Raw genomic sequence first — 17,270 nt, 5'->3', positions numbered from 1 at the left:
AAGGAGCATTTGCCCTGGGCAAAGCTGTGCTGAGTGCCCCTGATTGCTTTCTTGCCATCCACATATCTGGAAATAAACTCCAATAGAATGTGCTCTGTGTTTCCTGCAGGGACTGAGGTGAGGCTACCTGACCTCAGAGATCCTAATTTCTTTTCCAATTTAAAGGAAAACTGCAACTGAGCAAAAAAAAAATACAAAAACCACATTCCAAGTTGGTGCTAGTTTGTTGAGATATAACAAGCCCAACTTCAACCTTCTGGTCCCAAGAGCTTTTCAAACACAATTAATCAAATCATAGCAGCGTCCACAGGATTTCCAAATTGTCGAAGCAAATGAGGCTCACAAGCATGTTGCATATTTCATTCCCCTCACACCATTTTTAAGCTGGTGCCTTCTGTACCTTGCAGTTGCATAGCTTTAACCAGTTCAGCCACATAAACAATATATTCAGTGATGATGTCACAAACTCAGCTACTGCTGATGGTCTCAGGATGAAGAGCCATTTGAAAATCTTTTTCTTCATCGTTTATGTAGGCTCTTCAGGAGCAGTGAAGAGAAATACTGCTAATAATATTATAGTAATATACTATTTTATACTCCATGCAATCAACTTCCTTGCTTTTTACTGCCTTTCCAGCCTACTGGAGCCAGAATGTGAGGAAAGATCAGTGCACTCTTACCAGAAATTTTCCCTTGCTATTTAGGAACAGGCAGAACACAGCATGGAAGTGAATTAGGTTCCTTGTCTGGGAAGCCACAAAGGGCTCTTCTGTTTCTGCTCTACAGCATTCCTGTCCTGTGTCCCTAAGGAGAACCCAGAAGGTGCCCCTCTGACAGACAGGTTGACAAGAGATTAAGGAAGAAATAATCCTTTTTTTAGAACTGAAGCTGCAATGTTCTGTATTTTGGAGATCAAGGAAGAGACAGCAACAGTAACGACAAGTCAAATCATGCTGAAAGATCCAAAAGCAATTTTCATTGGGGGGATTATTAGCAAGATTAATCACAAATAGATGTTAGGCTGTCTCTGATTTGGGTTCAGGACCATGTTTATATACAAGTATGTGATAAACAAATCATAAGCTGAAAAATGTAATATGATTTCTCAGAACATCTTTTGATGTTAGATACAGGCTGAAAAATAATCTTCACTTGTAAATCCATGTCACCAAGTTCATAAAATACAAAATAAGAAGACTCAGATAAAAAATAAGAATCATAAAAGCAGACCAAGCAAATAAAAAGAAACTATTGCCACATACCTGTTGGTGACATTTTCACCACTTATCAGTGGGCAGTTAGCAAACAAACTTTAACAGAGGGAAAATCAGTATTTTTACTGCTTTTTCATACTCCATAAATAATCAACATGAGGAAAAATGAATCAAGAAAATCACTACTGAAAGAAAAAGAATAAGAAAGGGCCTTTGTAAGAACAAAACCTCATGTCTCAGTAATGTCAAATCACGACATTTCTGAAGAATGATCTTAACTGTGACATCACTGAAAGAAGCAACATTTTTTTTGCTGTAAAAAAATTTATCAGGGGGACTAATAGAGAAACTACAGAATGTAAGGACATTTTCACATCCTTCATACTGCAGCTGTTTTGTAACATGCATGGGAGCCCAAACCAGAGAAATCATTCATGACATAAACTAGCATTTATGACATTTTTTAGGGAATGTTTACAATTTTTTTTTAAATTCAGATGATTTGAGGTTTGCAAATCTTATGTTACGTCTGTAGAAAAACATGCATTTAGCTAATAATCAAAATTTGCATATTTATGGCCACTGTGCTGGAAAGTACTGCCTCTTGGCACCAAAACAAGCTAAAAATATACTTCTATTTATTTATTTTGGGTTTTTGTTTGTTGTTTGATTGCTTGATTCTAAGATGCAGATTTCAGATTCTTTTGGAAAAAAATTAAGCATGAAGATAGACAAATTTCATTATTTGCTATGTAGAACATATATAAACATTATTTTCCCAGTAAATATGCAGAGAGCTGGCAGGACACTGTCCTCCAGACACAGAAGGCAACTTGAAGCAACAGTCTTTGAGTGTGTTGGTGCTCATCACATCAATTTGGCAAAGCTGGCTCTTAGTGTGGGAATATTGAGTTTTGAGCAGCCCAAATGGAAATGCCTCAGAGGCACCCCACTTTAATTCTCTCCTTCAAAGCTCAGTCTTCCTTTTGTCCAACAGCTGGAAAAATAAGGGCCCCAAACCACTGGTGATTTTTTAAAGTTTGTCCTCAGAAGCATCATGAACAAACTTTTAATGCCAGCAGGGTTAAGTGTTACACTGCTCAAAAAAGGAAGGTATTTATTCACTGAAGAACTGTCCACCTTCCTTTTGATTTTGGGCTATCAATACCAGATTTATTTCTTTATAGACCATTGACTTGCCTGCAGATGACCTAGTTTCCCTTGCCTCTGATAACTAAAAGGTTTCACAAATCAACTGAAACCTCTTACTTGACTGTCCATTTCCTTTTTTATTTAATAAACATCTTTTTGTTGACAGTGTTTGATGTGCAGCCAGCAGATTGAAACAGCTCCAGCTTTGCAGGTATAGTCCATTATTAACTTTTTGTATGCCAGTGGTTTTCATTTGCTTTTGCCCTTTCTAGAGTGCAAAGCAAGGCTGGCTACAGCAATCCACAGTGGATTAAATACTTCAAGTCCATAACTGTCACCACAAACCTTTCTCAATGCATTTTGCATTTTTATTGTCACCCACTTTGAAGCCATTCCTGTACCACAGGAAATTTTCAACATAACTTACTTCCTTGCTGTTGTTAGATGCAACAACATGTTCTGATTCTTCTAATTATGCCAGAGAAGGGAAGGCAGTAGATTGAAATACTTTCAGTTGAAATTAAGATTCTTTAACTGAAACATTTCAACTATTGAATAAATAAATAAATTCAAACACGGTTGCAATAAAAATGAGCCTCTTGAAATTAGTCATAACTAGAAGTTGGCAAGCAGTTTAAAATAACAACATACAATTAGCTGCAGGGATTTAACAACAGGCTTTTGCAAGAATTATTATTCAGTCTGTTGTCTTTCTGATTAATGCTATTAACTCTTGCTTACCTAGCTTCACTGATCCAATTCTCCAGATTCTATTAACTGTCCACCTGGAAAAAAATAAAATTGGTCCCAAAATTGCCACTTTAGGATCTGAATGTGACATTCACACAGGATTTAAATAATAAACAGAACATGACTGTTCTGCTATTTGTCTGATGGAGGACTACAAGAAAATTTGATGCCACAATTCAGTTTCTGGCTTTCTGCAGGCTCTGAACATGATGAGGCACATATGTCTGTAGCCTGGGGCCCCCTGCACTCATTCAGGTGCTGAACGTTTGAGCTGCAGCATTCACAGGGCTGGAGACAAAGAGTAATGGGGCTCTGCAAGAAAGAGAATCTGCCCCATTACCTGTGATCAGCATGAATCTCACATAAAGGCAATAGAAGAAACATTTCCCCTCTCACTTTCTCATGCCGACATCAAGACTGTTCTTTGTGAGCATAAATATGCCACTCACCCACTAACACTTTGTGCTCAAATTTGGAAGGAAATTTAAGGATGACCAAGAAGTAATCAGCAGTTATCTATGAAGAACCTAGCTTAGTCAACTTCTACAGTCAGGTCAGCAATCAATATTTAATTTTATCTCTGCATCTCTGCATTTATTTATTCTAGTCATCTTCTCACACACTCATGAGATTAGAAATTGTTCATACTGATAAAAACCATTAATTTGAAATTATATGGGAAAAAAAAGCTGTTTGTTTGGTCTTCTGAAAAATCAGGTTTATTACTTGGCAAGACTCCTTAGCTAAGTGCTTCACCTAATCAATTTCAATATTTTCTTTTTGCTTTATATATAACAAAGCAATACAGATCATTGATTAAACATGAAAGGGATGTGTGGTAGCCCCTAGTGATGTGAATAGATAAAAGGGCCTAGGTCCACCTTTTTTATTGGAAACCACCCAATTGTTTCAGGGCAGCCTTTGTAGCCCTCTGGAAGCAAAAGCCTAAGCAATGTCAACTGGCCTTACAAAATACTAGATATCTGCTGCATTCTTTTTTCTGTGTCCTTTCAGTCTGTTTAGAAAAAAATGAAAGGGAAAAAATTATCCAGAAATCCACAGAAACCTGAGCTGCTGTAGAAGGGCTTCATTTTGTGTTTACAGAGAAAACAAATGATACCGACTTCTTTCTTGCCAAGGGGGAAGTTGAAGTTAAAAAGTGGGAGCTCTCCTGGGGAAATCTTGCTTCTTACAACCTATTCCACAGCAAGTAAAACCCCTTTTGGGGATATTCCTGACACCAAGCTCAGGCAGTAATGGTTAAAAGGGACTGACAGTGAGAGGCAGCAGCCAGGGCATGCAGACATTCCCAGCCCAGCCAAGGTGCTGCAGCCCAAGGGCTGCAAATTCCCTGTTTAGGGTTAGGGCTGGAACAAGCCCAGCTCAGGGATGTCAGCAGGCACACAGTGAGCTCCCTGTGCTGCCCAGAGCAGAGCAGAGCCCTGTGTGCAGCAGGGCAGCTGCTGGCAGCCTCCTGAGCTGTGAGCACTGCACAACATCAGCTCTGCTGACATCTGCCTATGAGCAGCCTGGCCACAGCCTCCCCCTGGTTACCAGGATGTGTTTGAGAGAGCCTAACTTTGCTATCTTCAGCCCCTGTGCATGGAAGGTGTGGGAGTGACGGTAGTAGGATGGTTGGGATGGACAGAGGGAACTTGTGGTTTATTGCAGAGGGCCTGGGTGCAGGGCCCTGCTGGGAGCTGCCAGCCACAGCTCGGAGCAGGCCCGAGAGAAGTAAAGACAGTGGTAAAGAGAAAGAAAGGAAGAGCATGGTAAAGAGGATGAGAGAGTAAAAGAGAGGATAAGAGAGTGAGGTTCCTGTTGCAATACAATAAATCTTCTTCTGTGTTGAATATTCTAATTCTCACTAACCAATCTAGTACAAGATACAAATCCTATAGCATTTCCATACAGCCTATAAGAATCAATACATTCCCATACTGTGTTACATTTTAAACCCTAAAACCTACTCTTTGGACCCCTTCTGCCAAGCTAGTAGGGTCTGCTCTGACCCTTGGGCCTGTCTGCAAGCAGTGGGTACTGTTTAACCAAAAGGGATTACCTTCACCTGGCCACACCATTGTTTTCCAGTTGTTCAGTAACTAAGGCTTGGTATCTCAAAGCTTGCTTTCATTTCAATCTCGCTTATAGTTTCCATATTCTCAAGATCTTTTGCCAGGCAATCATATTCATAAGGCTTTCCTGTTTCATCTTCCCCAACAGAAAGTCCCTGACCAAACACTGCTCTGGTCTTGCTGACCTGTTCCCAGGACTGACACAGATCCCACTGCTACTAGAGCAGAAAAGTCCAGTTTGGAACTGACAACACAGCTGAGGATTTCTCCTCTACACTCCCTTAGGTCTCCACAAGTTCTTAAAGGCTATACACATTCTAAACTTTGTTCTGCACATCTCCTTTTCCTTCCAGCAGGATGCTGTCTGCAAAGCTCAGTATGGACAAAGCAAGACATTCTGAATTTGCTCCACACTGTATACTTGTCATAGATACATGGCATCAACACAGAGACACTGATACAAAGCACAAACCCATTAATGCTTGAAGAGAATAAACGTTAAGAAGTTCTGTTTATCCCTGCTAGTGAAATTTGCTCTGAAATCCTTCCAGGTTTGCACTCAATAGGATATTTATTTAAAAGGGACAGGAAGGAAAACAATAGAGGTAAGTGAAAATCCATCAAAAGGCATCATTCGTCTGCCAGGTGCAACAGAAAGGAAGATAAAACAGATAATAACACTGCTGGAACAGAATGCTGTTAAGGTTGATGGATGGCAAGAGCTGACAGCTCACAAAGACTGTGAGGGCAAGCTGTTGGGTACAGTGTCAAACTGAATAAATCTATACATCCTTGTTTCACCCAAACACAGCTCTATCACAAATGATACAGTCCAGCACTGTGTCTTCAGCTGATTTTTTCAACTTTGAATGTGAACTAACAGCATATTAAAAAAGGTGTGCACTGTTTCCTGCAGGAATCACCACAGGAGGTGAGGTATCATATCTAAGAAACTTTGATTCCTCTATGTCCCACTATGATTTTTACACCACTGAGAATCCATGTATCAACAGAAATTATATTCAGCAAGCTGATAGGATATAGCTCTTGGCATCCTCCTCTTTGGGGATGATGCTAATATGTTAAGGTACATGGGAAATGGAAACTGTTGTAAGGAAAGTCCATGCTTAGGATCTACTGAGAAATCTGGTGAGAGGAAAAGGAAAATAATTTATAGTGCTGCACAATGAACATACAAAAATCTGGCATTGAAAGTGTTGCACTTCATTGTATTTTTACTTGGTGGTTTTGGGTTTTTTCAATTATCATGAAAAAGTCAACATTTTCATGTAGCTGTGGGATTAAATGCGAATAAAATAAGCAAGTTTTTAGTTTCACAAACTCATTAGCAAACCTTAGATTTTTCTCCTTAGATTACAATGACTGTGACAATGCTGACATAGTTGTCACAGAGCACTTTTTACTTGTGGGACAAAAAACCCTGAATAAAGGTAGGAAAAAAATATGAGCAGTATCTCATACAGAGAGAATCAGAGGAACAGAGAAGCACATTGATTTCTCAAAGGTAAATGAAAACCATGTGCTATATATCCAGAATTATATCCACTGACCTATCTGGGACTGTGGGGCTTTCTTTTCCCTTTTAACCCTTCCTTAAAATTTCAGGCTTGCCAGTGAAGTTGTATTTGTGGCACCACCTCCAAGGATGCTGCATGACTTCTCCTTAGAGGACAATAACAGCTACAGGAGACAAACACCCACAGGAGATGTCAGGTTCTCAGAAGAGTAATTGCATTTCCTTTTCTAGGCTGTCCTCAGGCAGTCTGAGCTCAAAGAGAGTGGACAGAGCCATTTTGTGAATGTCTCTGTACCCAGTCTCCACTTCCAAAGAGGATTTAAAACAGGGGATTGAGCTTGGCTGGTCAATTTGTAACTAGAGGATGATGGGAAGGTGGGGAATTCTGCTGCTAAATTCTGTTATTCCTTTGGCTTATTCTGCTTGTTACCTTGTGAGTGCGTGCATCTACTGACCCACAGAGGACCACAAATAGCATACACCAGGCAGGTGAAAAAATACTCCATTTACTCCAAAAGTAACTTCATTTACTCTCCTCACATTCACAAGTGAAGTTTTCTTCTATTTAGAAGGTATTTCTGAATACCAAACTTTAGATTATATACCAATTTTACATACCTCTATACCTCCCTTACTGCATAACTTTAGATTGCTATGAATCTTGGGTTTGAGTACTCTGAATGTAGTAAAATTTTCTTTAGGAGGAGTGAGGGAATTTGAAACAAAAGTTTGCTGGGCCTTTCTGTAGCTGTCAGACTTGAGAAATTAAATCTGAATCAATGTCAGTGTTTTTATACTGCTCTCATTTAAAAATAGATTTATTTCAACACTTGAATTTTACTCATCATGTAAAATTCCATAAACTTTTCTGTCCATCATCAGTGATGTGTTAAAAGATGATGCATAGATATTGAAATTCCTGGCAAATTCTCATGGCCATTCTCTGCTCCACAGTTGCAAGACAAACCTGCTGCTAATTTAAAGAGTGGCAGGTTTGGCTCTTAGAGGCAGTGCTGGATCAGGAGAAGGAAGAGCCAGAGGTGTCCTTATCCCTTCTAGTGCTCCATGACCCTAAGGCACTGTAAGCCATCTCCAGGCACTGTGAGCCACGTCCAGCTGGCCAGGGCCTGAGCAGCAGCCCCACAATCACACAAAGGGATGGTCACAGAGTTGCCAATGTCTAATTCCCATATGGATTTCTGGTGCATTTATTATGTGCCTCCAAGGACTGCATCTTCCAGGGAGCAGCTCAGAAAAGTACAACCTTTAACATAACAGGCTATAATCAGGAATTCAACTTCCACAAGCTTTAGATCACTTTAGAACTCCAGTCCCAAGTTACCAGGAAACTCGGGAGCTCTGGGTTTTCAGGCAAGGCAGATTCTCTTCAGAAGGTTTATTTGCTCCCCTAGCCTTCAGTGGCACCTAGTGGAAAAGAAGCAACTCGAAATGAACAGTTGGGAGAGAAAATGAAATATTTTTTTCCAGCTCCATCAAACAACCTTCCTCCAAAGCCTCTGAAGGAATCAGGATGTGGAGTGGCTATTTGAAAAAATAACAAGATGTTGGTATGGTGTAGAGCTCCTGGCAACAGCAGCCTGTTCTCTCAGGAAGGGGTTGCTTTTCAAAACAAGTTCAGAAATTAGCACATGAAGGTGGAAAAAGGGCTTAGTGCAGCATGATGACAAAGCCAGCAACCCTGAAAGAACAGAGAGGGTGCAAAAGGGATGAGGAAGGGTAGATCTGACCTGGGGGACAACTGGAATCATTTAACATTTCCTATTTGAATTACAAACAAGGTGTTTTACCTTTTTTACCAGAGCAGACATTGAGCCATCACTATCTGTTTAAAGTCATACTGGGCAGTTTAAGAAAGTCTCTTTTTGTTTCTTTTCTGACCATGTCCCTGTAATTTACTAATACAGATTAGATTATATCTTGTTCTGGGAGAACACATGCCTTGTTTCCTGGTAGCTCTGTGCCACATTACTGTAATATTGGGGAGTCTATTTACAAACACTCCTTGTGGCTTCAACTACTTTTCAGGGATGGGATTTTAAATTTCCCTGCCCTTTCCCTCCCTCATCACTCCCAGCTGTTGGAGTTCCTGATTCCTTGTGAAATTGGCACTGCCCACTTATATGTTTATTTTTTCAGATTATCTCTACTTCAAGTGGTACCTGAGGTGAACTGACAAGAAAGATGGAGAGACTTTTTACAAGAGCATGTAGTGACAGGACAAGGGGAAATGGCTTCAAACTGAAATAGGGCAGGTTTAGATTAGATAGGAGGAAAAAAAGTCTTTAATTTGAGGGTGGTGAAGCACTGGAACAGGTTGTCCAGGGGAGCTCTGGATGTCCCATCTCTGGAAGTTAAAGACTTGGTTGAATGCAGCTCTGAGCAACCTGATCTAGTGAAAAGTGTCCCTGCCCAGGGCAGGGGAGTTGGAAAAAGATATTCCTTAAGGTCCCTTCCAACCCAAACCATCCCATGATTCAATGATTCTAATTACATGACTTAAAGAAACGTCCACATTTTTCAGAGAAATATTTTTCAGAGTAGTACTTGGGCTTGTAGCTTCCATTTCTTATTCACCATGGGAGAAACAGATCCTGTAAAGCTCATGTAAAAGCTGTCCCCACTGCCAGTGCCATGCCACATGCCTTAACCCTATTAGCTATTGTGTCATAGAGTCACCTTTTCCATTTTTCCTCAAAACAGATGTAAAACTTCACCAGCGGCAAAGTGAGTTGGGCACTCAGATTCCACCAAATTTCTAAATATTAGTGTCACTCTGTGGCTTCACTGGGGTTTGAGGAGTGCTCACACGGGTAATGCAAAGGTCTTTGATTAATGTTCATCTCCCCTGATGGCCAGAACAGCTCATTCTCTGTGTCACACTTTCATTGCCTTTCAGGGAAACACTTGCTATTGTATTTCTATGTTTCACCCATTCCGATTTTGGTATTTATGCATTCAGTTTTCCGGGATGCTGTCACCCCTGAGCAGCTGGAAAATGACAAGCTAACCAGTTCATAAGTGGGTTCCTTCTCCCTCTGTACTTTACCCACAATGCCAGACACTGGATTTGTTCTTGAAAGAGCAACACACTGCTCACTTCTGTGCTCACATCTCTTTGGCAGAGTTTTCAAGCAAATAACTCACAGAATGCTAACTACTGGACAGATTTTGAAAAGCTCCATTTCTCTCTGTCCTGTGGTTTTAGTCTTTTCCTATTTTATTTTTTTTTGATACTTCTCCAAATACCAAGTGTGATGACTTCTGTATGTGGTGACTTTGCTGGGTAGGTGGTTCTTTGTTTGTTCCACACATCCTCTCCATTCATACAATTTGGTATGGATTCATTCCATGATACTGAGGCCAAAGGACAAAAAAACTCCAGACAGGTAATTTATCAACAGCTGCAGCTCCATCCCGTGGAGCTGCTGCATTCCCAACAGCACAGGTTTGTCCTGTCTGGGTACAGCTTGTCCCCATAATGCCAAAAATGACACTGCCAGAGTTTGCTTTTAGCATTAATCCTATGGCATCACTCATGTGAACTTCTCCAGTGGTAACCCACAGTATAATCAAGAAGGGATTAAGACAACCTTGATTGTTAGAAAATTACAGTACCCTAAACCTGATGGAAATAGTGAGTATTGCCCACTGTTTATTAGACAAGTTCAAACATTAACTTTTTAGGGAGGGAAAAAGTTTGTAAATGTTACTGCTTAATAGTAGATCCAACAAAGTATTTAATAGGTCAATCAAAGACAGGACTTTATTTCATACTGCAATGGGCTGTGACTGACACCTCCACCATATTCCATGTACTGACTTGGACTGGATTTTAAATGAAATGTCTTTGTTTCCTGAGACCCTACTTTTCCTAACAAATGGTCCTGCTTCTGCAGTGCCTTGAAATGCATCATATTTTCATGCGAAAATCAAATAGTGTTTTATATTTTTATATTGAGTAATTTCATTCCTCCAGCACACACACTGTTTTCCCTAACTAATATACTCTAATAATACTAATATACATTTATTTTATCTCTTTCTCCCTTTTTCCTTAAGTGCTAACAATATAATGAAAGCTGCAAACAGATAGGTTTCATATCAGTTGATCTGATTACCTTTAATTTCAAAATAAGGTACTATAATTTCTTTCTCCCTCTTGGGCTGTGCAGTACCCTCTAAAATCTATATTGCTTGTTTACATATCTTAAGAAAACAGTTTTATACCTTATAATATTGCTTGGGGAATCTGGAGTATATAAAGTACTTAGCAGGGTGAAAGGACGTGGCTGCAGTGCCATTTAGAATATTTCTGGGATAGCAAAGCATTCCATTGTTTGTTTTTCTGTGTACTTTTTGTAATAACCAAGATCTTTTTCATTCTCTTGCACTTTTGGAGGTCATTAAAGTCATGCTTGAACCAACAAGTCTAAATTTACTTCCAGAGTAAGTGCTTCCAGAATTTCTTTAATTTAAATCTGACAGAAGACATTTATTCTATTCATTGCCAGTAGTAAGAAGCAATGTGAAGTAAGCTGCAAGGAATCTGCAGAGCCCAGCTCTGTACACAAGAAGTCCAGGAGCTTTTGTAAAAGGTGAGATCTTCCCATTACGAACTCTCCCACGGAGGGGATGGCCCTGGTACTGCCTACAGAATAGGAAAAAACCACAATTTCCAGTCTTTGTACAAAGAAAGCTGAAGATAGAAGCACATTTAAATCCATGCAGGGACTATTCAGCCTTGCTAATTCCATCCACTTATTGATTTAAATGTGCCTGGTTTAATATGCATCTCTTGGGGACCTTTCATTATGTAAGTAGTTTCAGAAACCAGCACAGCAATAACACAGGTGAGAATGAAAAAAGTTTGCAATGACATCAGGGTGACAGGTACAAATCTTGTTTGGTGCCTGCCTATGCTCAGGTCAGACTTAGGTACTGCCATGAAGCCTTCCTTTCATAACTTTTTTTAAAAACCCAGAGAGGATAAAATTAATTAGGAAAACAGAGCTATTTGGCAGATGAAGGTCCCACCTATCAAAATAATGTGCATCTGTTCAGGACTTACAAGACTAATTTCCCCCAAACAGCTGCAGATTAGTCAACTGCTATTTTTAGATTTTGTGGATAGCCAAGGGAAAAAGTAGAATTATACATCTGGAACACTGCATATGTAGCATTACCTAGAAAAGCTTGTTTTCAAAGAACATATTTGATGTCTTTTCCAGATTTCCCTTCCACCATCTGTAATATCCTCCTTGGTCTTTTCCATCTGCTGAAGAACTTCATTCTCCAGGAGCATGATCCTAGCAGGGACCAGTAGTGCTCAAGCAGTGTGAGCAGTTATCACAGGGGGTGGATTCTCTCTGGAGCAGGGGTACTATCTGTCTTCCAGGGACTCTGAGCATTTCACAGCATGAGCTCTGAGCTGGAGGATTATAAAAGTCAATGCTGACTGCTAATGTCTTTCCTCATTAACAACACAGGGAGTAAAATGAAAGGTAGAGCACCACACTGCAGTGAGTGCGGCTTGTGTTGGCAAATCTGAAGATGAGGGAAAACTTTGAAATTTAAGTAGTCAAAAAAAAAAAAAAAAAAAGAAAAAAAATCCTTGAAATAGTCCCCAGTAAAGGCACAGTACTTTTGTGCTAAAGCTAATCTTGATACTGGGAGAAAGAAACTGGTATTACTTTTTTTGCACAGAAATTATAGCACATTGTCCCTGCCAGCATCACAGAAGGTGGGAGCACGGGGACATGCTGGGAGAGCTGGCACTGGTGATTTCTTCTGCCTGTTAACCTGGTCCTGCTGCCTCAAACCCTCTCTCTCCCAGATCCTGTCCACACTGGGTCAATGAGCCCCACTTTTGGAAGAGATCCCATGTGAGACTGATTAGGGCCATCATGGCTTATTGTGCCCTCAGAGCTCCAACAGCCCAGAGGAAACGCATGACCAATGAAGAAAAGCTTGTCAAATTATTTTTGTCCCCCTTGAAGAAATTCTGTAATAGCATCCAGCTATATTGTTGCCATCTAATCATGAAAAGGTGCTAATTGTCAGCTGATAAGGAAAAGGTAACACAGAGGCATTGCAGCAGATCTCTGAAGTGGCTGGGCAGTCAGGCTCTGCCTCTGGTGAGAGATGTAAATTCAATATTCACATCAAAGGATGCAGTCATGCACACAGAGAACTAAACAAGCACTGGGCACCCACTGACCACTCACATATTTCATGTCATGGGAAATACCAGGATGGAGAGGAAGGGTGGTTGGAGGCTACATGCAAATGTTTGTATCTAGCCTGGACCTTGTCTGAACCCAAATTCACAGCTGGCTTTGGCCATAAACATAATTATGAACATAATTGATAAAAACATTATCATTTATAATTATAAACATAATTTATAAAAGCAGTTAAGCATCTAAGTATGCATGAACAAAATTTGCAGTGAGGCTTAATCAGCTCCTTAAAAGTTAGGGATATATTTGAGTGTCTTCATGTATTGAGATAAATTTAGAAACCACACACATCTCCAGAGCTGGGGTCACAGAGACTGTAGAGCAGAGATGATGATGTTTATCCTGTTCCTGACAGATTCCTCCCAGAGTCTCAGTGCCTGCTTTCCATCATCAGGGCACAGACCATCACTCACTGTATGTGTGTGTGTAATACACTGAAATATAGATCTAAATACAGAAAGGGGCAGAGCTGGTGGTGCAATTTGGCTGCTCTGGCAGTAGAATGTAATATCATTACTCTTGATTTTGGTACTTATGTATGTGAATAATAATAATAATAATAATAATAATAATAATAATAATAATAATAATAATAATAATAATAATAATAATAATAATAATAATAATAATAATACACATTCTGACCCTTAATCTTACATTGCCTTACATCTTCATTATACATATCTTTGGGGAAGGAAGGCAAACACTTCCACAAAGTAATGACAGAAAGGATTTTGAGCAATACACGGAGGACAGATTCCTCCTGCTGCAATACAAATTAGGAAACCCTTGTTCTTTTGCTCTCTTGCAAACTGGAAAAATAGTCAGTTTAGAAGAGATTTCTTTCTTTTTGTTTGTTTTTTGCTTGAGCATAAGAAAATACTGAGTTTCTCTGCAAGCCTGCTAGGATCTGAGGCCAGGCATGTTTAACCTGACCAGCCATGCTCCAACCTGTCACACCCTAACAAGGATAAGGTAAAACTTGTAGCCTCAGCTCATCTCCAAGCTTTGTAGATGTGGGCAGTGCAGCATAACAGCACTTTGTTATAGATAACTCCCTCAGAGGGAGGTATCATGTAAGGCAAAGATTTTTGCAGCTTATAGCAGCTGTGTGTAATGGCTGCCACTTATCTTGTATCAAAATTCCTCACCCGATATTTTTCACATGAAAATTTATGAAATATTTATTACTTAAAAACACCTCTCTGCAGCTGAACATAGGAACTAAAGGGCTCCCACCAGTGTTTGTCACAGGTAATGAATGTGGTGATGCTTGGCAAATCTCTCTTCCTCTCCCTGGAAAAGTCAGAGTCTGCAGTCTGGGAATAGTCTTGTACTGAAGTCCAGTGAGAGGCATTAGAGCTCAACACATAAACAAACCAATATTCTTTAAAAAGTAATGAAAATACAGTTATATTAGGGGTCAGTAAACTTATCTGGAGGACTGCTAAATCCAAACCACAGCACACTGCTGCATAACCACTGAAAGCACCCGAGGCAGAGGGCCTGCAAGGATGGTGCTTCACATTTGTATTTCAATTCACCCTTCACTGTACTCAAGGAAAAATAGAGGTTCTTTTGTGAGGAGCTGAGCACAGCTCTTGCCAGCTGATGGGAAATGCACATGGAGGGATTTATGTGGTGGAGCTCCTGCCTGTGGATCACAAAAACCCAAGAGGATTAATGCTTCAGGCTGAGAAATGTGCACAGCAGTCGGTCTTGGCCCTGGATGGGAGAGTCCAGCAATTACTCACTCTTGCTCTGTTTTCTGGACACTGCAAATAAGCAGGCAAAGAAGCAAACAAAACCAAACAAATAAAACAAAATATGAGACTCTTTATAAGAAAGTAGATGTGGCATAGAATTAATGTACTGCACTAAAATACTCCTTGATCATAAATCTAAATGCCAACTAAAGGGTATTGTTGTTCTGGATCAAAACAAAGTATATTTATCTAAAAGACACCAAGGCAGACAGATCCACAGTATTTTTGGTTGAGAGACACATTTCTAGCCTCCAATTTAAAAGGAATCAGAACCATTTAATCTGTTCTTTTATACTGCCATCAGCCTGTGTTTCCAGGGGTATTTTCAGCAAGCATTAGTTTTCAGACGCAGACATATCTATGATTTATTTATATGGGTCTGAATCAGAAAATATTTAGCTCAAAACAAGGAAACAAGCCCTGGTGTCCATGGAAATTTCGTTTTCAGACTAATTACAAGGTTTCAAGAGCCAGTTCATTTAAATGGCTAATTTGTATTAGACAAATCTGGCTTTGCATAATATTAAGAGAACCATCTGAGTGGAAGTAAAATTACTCTTCATAGTAAAGAGCCATCAAGCCATCATTTCCATTTTCTAAAAAGTCATTTAAGTATTTTTTACACTGTTATGACCAGAAAACATATCACATCTGGATTTCAGGAGATTTCACTGCATAGACTAAAACATCAAAGTGGAAATATATTTTTTAGATCATGAAAATTTATCTAATTCTAAGTAGATGTACACTCAGTCAAGTTTCAGACATGGGGCACAAGCTGCATGCAAGATGGTTTTTATAGTAATTTTTGTTTTCCTACAATAACAGGCTTTGCACAGTGCTCACCATGGAAAGTGAGGGGCTGTGCCTTCTTTTGAGGAATGAAATCCTGCCCAGAATAATTTTCTTCTTCTTCAATTCACATCTGTGAGAATGTGCTGCTCTAATTTAGTGACTTAGCTGGAGATATTAGAAGAGTAGAAAACAATCATTGTAAACCTCATTAAAATGACTCAGGTCCAAGCAGGTCTGGTAGTTATGAAAGTATAAAATAAATTAAGAGGAAAATGCTGTTAAAATTGAAGAAATCAGAAACATGCAATTTTTCCACTGTTTTGCAAGGCTCATCCCTATCTGACTCAGATTCCACCTATTTCTAATAACTACCACAGCCATAAAAACAAAATTTCAGACTCTCTCTTGTGTCTCCTTCCTCACCCTAAGGTAATCCCTTTTAAAACCTTCTCAGTGTTTATCAAATCTGATCAGAGAGACAATGCTCAGAGATTGTGGAGGCCTGTTGCTCCATGCTGTTAAGCAAAGCATCTATGCTTTCATAATACCTAAATCTTCCAAAGTTTCAAAACACAGAAGAGTTCTGTAAATAGTGATAATAACCAGAATGATAATAACCAGAATGGGTTTAACTGCTTGTGGCTGAAAATCAGGTAATTTCATCAAATTTACAGAGAAGTATTTGGGTTGTGATTAAATTTTTGCCCTGATTGATGTAAATACAATTGCTGAGGCCACACCAATTTTCCTAGATAGCTTTCTGCTGAGGGCACAAAGACTCTCTTCCACAGTTCCCCACATTACATGTATATATCCCTGAGCCTGCAGCATACATAAATTATAACAATAATCTATACTTATTTCACATTTTATTTAAAATACCTCATAATTAAACTATTTCTTGAAGCTAATGTAGTCTTAGTGGGAGAGAATAAAATTTTCTTATTAATTTTATTAGGAGCTGATTAAATATTTACCAAAATGCACTCTGACAAATCTAATTAGAAATGCTATTAAAAAACCTTTGCTTATGAAATATTTAAATGTCTGGAATAAAGCATTTAAAAACTGCATTTAGAAATTACATTGATTTTAAAGAGTGAAATTTTAAAATAAAAGTAAAATCCCCTGAAAAATAAATGCATTTCTCACGACCCCAATACATTTGTGAGCATTTTTCTGTAATAGCTTTGCAACACTGGCTTTTCAGGATGCTGAAATTCTCATATTTTCTGTGGAAAATTTTCAGCAATTTTGTGTAGGCAATATTTTTGTAACTGATTCAAACTGCATTTGCTCAGGTGAAAGTTAAATTCAGATCACAGAAGTACTCTCATGAAGCCACATCACTATTTTACTATCACAGACAGATCTAACCATGGACTAAAAACATTTACTGAGCCAAAATCAATTTTTCTCATGTCTGCTGCCTCTCAAACGTCTCTATGAGCATGAATAGCTCAATTTCAAAGGCAGATTCCTTGGAGGAAAGTGAATTCAAACATGAGCATCACTCCCATGCTCAGTCTTCTCCTTCCTCTCCCAGCAGCATCTGAGAAAGGTGATTGGAACTGAGGCTTCTGCATTACCAAGCAGCAGGACATAATTTTGGGGTGGAAGCTGTTGATCTTGTGTTCTGTTTCAAGAACACTTAACTTTCTATATTCCTACAACGTTGAGAAATTACCCTTCTCAGGGAGCTCTGTGTGTGTTCCAGGGTA

Source organism: Melospiza melodia, chromosome 4 (genome assembly GCF_035770615.1).
Source record: "Melospiza melodia melodia isolate bMelMel2 chromosome 4, bMelMel2.pri, whole genome shotgun sequence".
NCBI classification, from domain to species: domain Eukaryota; kingdom Metazoa; phylum Chordata; class Aves; order Passeriformes; family Passerellidae; genus Melospiza; species Melospiza melodia.
Note: the sequence above shows the minus strand (reverse complement) of the source record.